The sequence below is a fragment of the Mauremys reevesii genome, unplaced genomic scaffold (assembly GCF_016161935.1).
Source record: "Mauremys reevesii isolate NIE-2019 unplaced genomic scaffold, ASM1616193v1 Contig96, whole genome shotgun sequence".
NCBI lineage: Eukaryota > Metazoa > Chordata > Testudines > Geoemydidae > Mauremys > Mauremys reevesii.
In genome coordinates, this window is record NW_024100913.1 from 95,869 (window position 1) to 104,402 (window position 8,534).

Consider the following 8,534-nt stretch of genomic DNA (forward strand, 5'->3'; position numbering starts at 1 on the left):
AACCTGTGTTCAGGCAGAGGAGGGCTGGGGAGAGCAGAGTCAGGGGGTCTAAAGAGCCGAGGAGACAAGGGCGCCCGAGAGTAACCACTGTAACTTACACCTGTACCCGTAATAATTTCATTGTATTGCAGGGACAGTGAGCAGGTTCAGTCTGTTCCGACAGTGGAACTCCCACCTGTGGAGAACACCACAAATCTGCAACTTGGGACAGGTGCGGATGCCAGTACCCAGAGTTGCTCCGATTTGGAGGAAAGACACCACAGTGTACACCACAGTGTAGTAAAGCTGCTCAGACTCAACAAAAAAATTCTTCTGTTGAGAAGACGACAATCTGTGGGTTAACTAAGTCGCCTCATAAATCGAAACATGCTCTTATCATTACAGCAATACAGCACATAGCGGTCAAAGAAAAATAACAGTATCTAACATACAGATTTTTTCAGTACAGAAAGGTACACGGGTCACTAATCCTACGCATTGAAAGCATGCGCTGCTCATTTGGCATTTATGTCCTCACACCCTCTTGAGCTGACCAAGCAGCAAGCACCCTGTTCTTTGAATAGGCTGGGATCCTTCTCCTGGCAGTTATCTGCTTGCTGCAGGTAGCCAAAGCAGGCCTGCGAACATCAGCCCTCAGGGCAGAGATCTTCAGCGCCCTTCCGATATGGCTGTCTCTCTCTGGGGCTGGCTGAACTGGCGGAACAGGTTGGCACCCCCTTTTTTTTAAATTTGGGAGTGGAATTGGCTCTCCACCCTTGGAGATGCCCTACTGAGCATGTATGACCCAAAGCAGCCCTCTAGTCACACCCTACATGCGATGGTAATAATCTTTGTACAAAATATGCCTTGTGAGGTCCTCAGGCTGTGCTCTAATAACCCCCCTGCATTGTAAGCCTGGGTTTATCACTGCTGGGCTGGGTCTCATGGCCAACATGTAACTCCAACAGACCACAGTCGTCAGCAGGATTGAACATGGGATCTGTGAAGCTCAGTATATGTGCCTCTACTTCATGAGCTAAAAGCCACGTGGCTCTTAGCTAAGGCTGTAGCAGACTCATCCATCTCTAGCTAGGCTGGGCGCCACTAGAGGGGGACATAGACTCATAGACTTTAAGGTCAGAAGGGACCATTATGATCTTCTAGTCTGACATCCTGCCCAACACAGGCCACAGAATCTCACCCACCCATTCCTGTAACAAACCCCTGACCTATGTCTGAGCTGCTGAAGTCCTCAACTTATTGTTTAAAGACTTCAAGGTGCAGAGAATTCTCCAGCAAGTGACCCGTGTCCCATGCTGCAGAGGAAGGTGAAAAACCGCCAGGGCCTCTGCCAATCTGCCCTGGAGGAAAATTCCTTCCCGATGCCAAATATGGTGATCAGCTAAACCCTGAGCATGTGGACAAGACTCACCAGCCAGACACCCAGGAAAGAATTCTCTGTAGTAATTCAGATCCCACCCCATCTAACATCCCATCACAGACCATTGGCCTATTTACCTGCTAATAATCAAAGATCAATTAATTGCCAAAATTAGGCTAGCCCATGATACCATCCCCTCCATAAACTTATCCAGCTCAGTCTTGAAGCCAGTTAGGTTTCTTGACCCCACTGCTCCCCTTGGGAGGCTGTTCCAGAACTTCACTCCTCTGATGGTTAGAAACCTTCATCTAATTTCAAGTCTAAACTTCCTGATGGCCAGTTAATATCCATTTGTTCTTGTGTCCACATTGGTACTGAGCTTAAATAATTCCTCTCCCTCCCTGGTATTTATCCCTCTGATATATTTATAGAGAGCAGTCACATCTCCCCTCAGCCTTCTTTTGGTTAGGCTAAACAAGCCAAGCTCTTCGAGTCTCCCCTCATAAGACAGGTTTTCCATTCCTCGGATCATCCTAGGAGCCCTTCTCTGTACCTGTTCCAGTTTGAATTCGTCCTTCTTAAACATGGGAGACCAGAATTGCACACAATATTCCAGAGTGCCACACCAAGCAAGCATAGGTTACATACTTCCCCTAGCTGAGGAAGCGCCTCCCGAGCTTCGGATACTTCCCATCTGATATCCCAGATAAGCCCCTGGTTCTAGGGCCAAAAAAGCCCAGTTATTGGCAGGCAGCATTGAATCTCAGACCTCTGAAGCTGAGTGTTTGAGCCTCTACTGCATGATATAAACGCCAGCCTCCTAGGCTAAGCTTCAGAGGTCCCAGGTTTGATCCTGCCCACTGACAATTGGGGTGTGTCAGTGTTATACTAACACATCCATATTATACTACACAGACCTTCTGACTCAGGTCTGTGGCTTGAGCTGTATCCACACTGCAAAATGACAGGGCTTGGACCCAAGTCCCAACAGAACTCAGGATCTGACCCTGAACCCCCATTTGTAGGGTCCTAAGACCCAGGCCCTGCGTGTTTGCTGACCCGAGTCGGACTCATTTGTGCATGGATGGAAGTGGGGCTTGGGCTCAAACCTGAGTCAGAGACCGGGCTTAATGTACAGTGTAGACGTACCTGCAGTTAGCTTGGCAGGTTCGTCCTTTAGCTCAAAATAGTTACTAAACTGCTCAAGAGAGTTAAGACCAAAGCAGACTGTGAAGAACTTCCAAAAGATCTCACAAAACTAAGTGATTGGGCAACAAAATTGCAAATGACATTTAATGTGGATAAATGTAAAGTAATGCACATTAGAAAAAATAACCCCAACTACACATACAATAGGATGGGGGCTAATTTAGCTACAACGAATCAGGAAAGAGATCTTGGAGTCATCGTGGATAGTACTCTGAAGACATCCGCGCAGTGTGCAGCAGCAATCCAAAAAAGCAAACAAGATGTTAGGAATCATTAAAAGGGGGATAGAGAATAAGACTGAGAATATATTATTGCCCTTTTATAAATCGATGGTACGCCCACATCTCGAATACTGCGTACAGATGTGGTCTCCTCATCTCCAAAAAGATATACTGGCACTAGAAAAGGTTCAGAGAAGGGAAACTAAAATGATTAGGGTTTTGGAACGGGTCCCATATGAAGAGAGATTAAAGGGGCTAGGACTTTTCAGTTTGGAAAAGAGGAGACTAAGGGGGGATATCATAGAGGTCTATAAAATGATGAGTGATGTGGAGAAAGTAGATAAGGAAAAGTTATTTACTTATTCCCATAATACAAGAACTAGGGACCACCAAATGAAATTAATGGGCAGAGAGTTTAAAACAAATAAAAGCAAGTTCTTCTTCACACAGCGCACAGTCAGCTTGTGGAACTCCTTGCCTGAGGAGGTTGTGAAGGCTAGGACTATAATAAGGTTTAAAAAAGAACTGGATAAATTCATGGAGGTTAAGTCCATTAATGGCTATTAGCCAGGATGGGGTAAGGAATGGTGTCCCTAGCCTCTGTTTGTCAGAGGATGGAGATGGATGGCAGGAGAGAGATCACTTGATCATTGCCTGTTAGGTTCACTCCCTCTGGGGCACCAGGCATTGGCCACTGTCGGCAGACAGGATACTGGGCTGGATGGACCTTTGGTCTGACCCAGTATGGCCAATCTTATGTTCTTATCTTTAGGTGACACAGGCCCGTGACTGCAGAGCGGAAGCACCAGACTTCACGTCCCTGCCACCATAGGGACAGAGGGTGTCTGATTCATGGAGTAAGCATGCCATATAGCACATGGATTCATCGCATGGGATTACATTGCAAGACTACTCAAAAACTAAATCTCTTTACTGAGTGGAGCTCCAAGCAGGAGCAATCACACCAGGCAGCAGCAGATGCCTGCAGGTTTCCAGGTGGCACTGAAGACGCTGCATAACACCTGGAGCTCTAAAGACCGCATTGCATGGTCCCTCCACTTGAACCTCTCCTCCCCCCATAATCCCCGGCCATGGGGCTGTGCTATGGAGGCCTTGGACAGGCCATCCACATGAGGGTGAATGTCACCTGTCCCTCATGTCAGTGCTCGAGAGCCATTTCCCTGGTGGTTTCACACAGAATGACATCCGGCAGGTCTCTCTTCGGCTGTAATTACTGGCATTAGTCACCGGAGTGCAGGGGTTATTGGGGTGACTTGTTTCCACCCCTTCCTGGGTAACAGACTCCCACACAGCAGTACTCCAGTGGCCTTATGCCAGGGCTTTGGCCTGACTCCGGCCTCAGGGGTCCTTCCAACCCTTCTATCAGGCGGCTTTCCAGCCTTGGTGGCTGGCAGGGAAAGCCAGGCTGCCCCTGTATTCTGGGTTCCAATCCAGGGATGCTGAAGCAAGCAGTTCAGCTCTACTCCCTCTCTAGGTCAATTCCTCCCTCAGCCAGTCTCAGTCTAGGCCATCCCCAGGCTCACCCCTCCACAGACTCTTCCCCCATCCCAGACTCTGCAGAGTTCTCTCCAGCTCCTGTACCGAGCCACCTCCCCCAGCCCTACCTCTTATTAACATCTTCAATCAGTAGCTCTCAAAGCACTTTAAAAGGAGGTCTGTTCATTCCCTCTGAAACACCTGGCATTGGCCATTGTCGGAAGACCGGATACTGGGCTAGATGGACCTTTGGTCTGACCCAGTGTGGCCGTTCTTATGTTACAGCTGCTCAGTCTCCTTGATACCTGTGATGTCATAATCCCGCTCAGTTCTCCAGGCTTCCATGCAGTCTGGATGGAAAGACAGGGTAGATGCCACCTAGTGAGCTGGGCCTGTAAGAGCAACCTGTGTTCAGGCAGAGAGGGGCTCCTGGGAGAGCAGAGTCAGGGCTCCGTTAAAGAGCCGGAGACAAGGGCCTGGCCTGAGTGTAACCCTCCAAACTTTGATTACACCCGTACCCGTAATAATTCCATTGTATTGCAAGGACAGTGAGCAGGTTCAGTCTGTTCCGACAGCGGAACTCCCACCTGTGGAGAACACCACAAATCTGCAAATTGGGACAGGTGCGGATGCCAGTACCCAGAGTTGCTCTGATTTGGAGGAAAGACACCACAGTGTAGTAAAGCTGCTCAGACTAAACAAAAAAATTCTTCTGTTGAGAAGACGACAATCTGTGGGTTAACTAAGATGCCTCATAAATCGAAACATGCTCTTATCATTACAGCAATACAGCACATGGGGTCAAAGAAAAATAACAGAATCTAACATACAGATTTCTTCAGTACTGAAAGGTACACGGGCCACTAATCCTACGATTGAAAGCATGCGCTGCTCATTTGCATTTTTTATGTCCTCACGCCTGAGAGCAAGCAGCAAGCACCCTGTTCTTTGCATAGGCTGGGATCCTTCTCCTGGCAGTTATCTGCTTGCTGCAGGTAGCCAAAGCAGGCCTGCGAACATCAGCCCTCAGGGCAGAGATCTTCAGCGCCCTTCCGATACGGCTGTCTCTCTCTGGGGCTGGCTGAACTGGCGGAACAGGTTGGCACTGTTGTGTATTTGGTTGTCATGGTTTTGTTGCTATGGCAACTGAGTTAGATTATTATGGGTTAGCTCAACCAGTTTCAACCGGCTGAGGAGCTCTCTGTATATATGTAAATAAAATGAAGGTTTTGGTTAGCTGCCTGCTCTCTGGCCTCAAGTGATTGCTTCCTACACCGGCTGCCCCAAGGATACAACACTGGCGACGAGGATGGGACTCCGGTGCTGCTCCAGTAACAGAAGGAAGTAGAAGTTAAGGTAAAGAACAAACAAACAAAAAAGCTGCTTGTTTGCACTGACTGTGAAAGTGAAACTAAAAATCGTGGCTACTCTGACCAGGCCCCTGGAGCCTTTTGATGAGAATACAGAGCAGTGGCATGTGTATACTGAGCGTTTTGAGCTTTTGGTATTGCAAATGACATTACAGAAGCGAAGAAGGTGCCAATATTCTTAACTGTTGTAGGGGCTAAAACCTACTCTCTGCTACGCAGCTTACTACACCCTGTTAAGCCTGAGACTAAATCTTACAGTGACATTGTGGAAATCCTGGGGTCTCATTTCTCCCCAAAACCACTGGTAATTGCTGAAAGATATAGGTTCCACAAAAGAGACCAAAAGGAAGATGAAACAGTTGTACAATTTGTAGCCATTTAAAAAAAGCTAGCAGAACACTGTGAATTTAAAGAGATGTTAAATGATGCCCTGCGTGACAGGTTAGTGTGTGGCCTCTGCAGTGAAGCTATACGGAAGCGCCTACTGACAGAGGCTCAGCTTACCTTACAGAAGGCTGTTGATATTGCTGTCTCCATGGAACTGGCTACAAGGGAGGCACAATACATCGGTGCACCCCCTAGGATGCAAAAAGTGTCACAAGAACCAACCCACAAAACTGTGCAGAGTCAAGAATGTTACCGCTGTGGTAAGCCGGGTCACCAGGCATCAGAATGCTGGTGTAAGGACCTGGTGTGTCGACACTGTGGCAAAAAGGGACACATTGAGTGTGCCTGTAAACAAAAGAAAAAGAGGCCTGTGGTCTGGCCGACAAAAAGAGGAACCCTGCATACCCTAGAGCAGACCCAGGATGATCAAGGTGACACCTCATCGCAAGAGGAAGTGCCACTGCATGTTTTGTCTTTGGCAATGGGCTCACATGAATACTGGGTAACCCCGTTATTGGATGGCAAACGTATACGCATGGAACTGGACACCGGTGCAGCCGTCTCACTGATCTCCGAGACTGTGTATAAAGAAAAGCTACAGCATCTTCCGCTTAAGGCAACAAAAACTGTTCTGAAGACGTATACGGGAGAAGCTGTGCCTATGCTGGGCACTATTGATGTTAAGGTGGAGCTCAATGGACAGGTGGCTAAATTGCCACTGTTTGTGGTGAGGTAACTACCCAGCCTTAATGGGTAGGTCTTGGCTTGGGAAGATTCAACTGAACTGGGCAGAAGTGCACCGGATGACTAAAGAAGAAACCAGTCTAACCCCTATACTAAGGAAACATGCTGCTGTTTTTGGAGATGATTTGGGAAGTATGAAGGGAATCACTGTGACATTGAACATTAAACCTGACAGTCCACCAAAATATCTGAAAGCCCGAACTGTGCCATATGCCATCAGGCCAAAAGTTGAAGCAGACCTGGAGCACCTGGTCACCAATGGAGTCCTAATACCAGTTACCCATAGCTCATGGGCCACTCCTATCGTTCCAATCGTGAAGAAAGATGGCTCTCTCCGGATTTGCGGTGATTTTAAAGTCACTGTCAACCCAGTGTTGTGTGCAGAGCTTCCCCGCATCGATGACCTCTTTGCAGGCCTGGCTGGGGGACAAAAGTTCAGTAAGATTGATCTGAGTCAAGCATATTTACAGATGCACGTCGATGAAAAGTCCCAAGAGCGGTTGACTATTGTGACTCATAAGGGGCTTTATCGATACTGTCGTCTACCCTTCGGAATAACATCTGCTCCCGCCCTGTTCCAGAGGGCTATGGACCAGATCTTGTGTGGCTTGTCAGGAGTTCAGTGCTATCTGGATGATATCCTGGTCACTGGAAGAAATGAAGAGGATCACTTAAAGAATTTAGAGGCTACCCTACAAAGACTGGAAGAGTATGGCCTACGAGTTCGCAAAGACAAGTGTGAATTCTTCAAGCCTTCTGTTGAATATTTGGGACACATCATTGATTCTGCAGGTCTTCATAAGGCCCCTGCCAAAGTTAAAGCTATTGTGGAGGCTCCCCCACCTCGAAATGTAAGCCAGCTGCTCGTTTCTAGGACTCCTGAACTATTATGGAAAGTTCATCTCACAGTTAGCCACACTGCTAAAACCACTTCATGAGCTCCTTGGGCAGAACAAGGCCTGGAAGTGGACTGAAGCCTGTGATGTTGCGTTTAACAAAGCTAAGGATGCATTGCTAAATTCTGAAGTTCTAACGCACTTTGATCCATCCTTACCACTGCAATTGGCCTGCGATGCCTCCTTATGGAGTGGGAGCAGTCGTGTCACATATTATGCCTTCAGGAGAAGAGAGACCTATTGCTTTTGCTTCACGCACTCTAAGCAAAGCAGAAACTAACTACGCCCAAATCGAACGTGAGGTATTAGGAATTGTTTTTGGAATTCGGAAGTTTCATCAGTACCTGTTTGGGCGAAAATTTACTCTTCTCACAGACCATCGACCTCTGACATCAATTTTTGGACCTTACACAGGCATTCCCCATTAGCTGCTAGTCGTATGCAACGTTGGGCATTGTTACTTTCAGCACACACATATGAAATCAAATATCGGAAATCCACTCTACACGGCAATGCAGATGGCCTCTCAAGGTTGCCTTTGCCGGTCAAACACCAAGATAGTGCCCACAAGGAAATCTTCTACTTTGAACAGGTAGAGAATACACCCATCACTGCTACTCAGATAAAGAAGGCAACTCGCGTTGACCCAGTATTGTCCCACGTTATGGACCTGGTGATGCATGGAACATCTCGACAAACCTCTCCGGTCTCATCCGATCTTGTTCCCTACATGTCCAAGCGGACGGAGTTATCGGTCCAATCTGGTTGTTTGTTGTGGGGGAGACGTGTCATTATTCCACCACCACTGAGATCACAGATGTTAGAACAGCTACATTCCGGTCACTGTGGA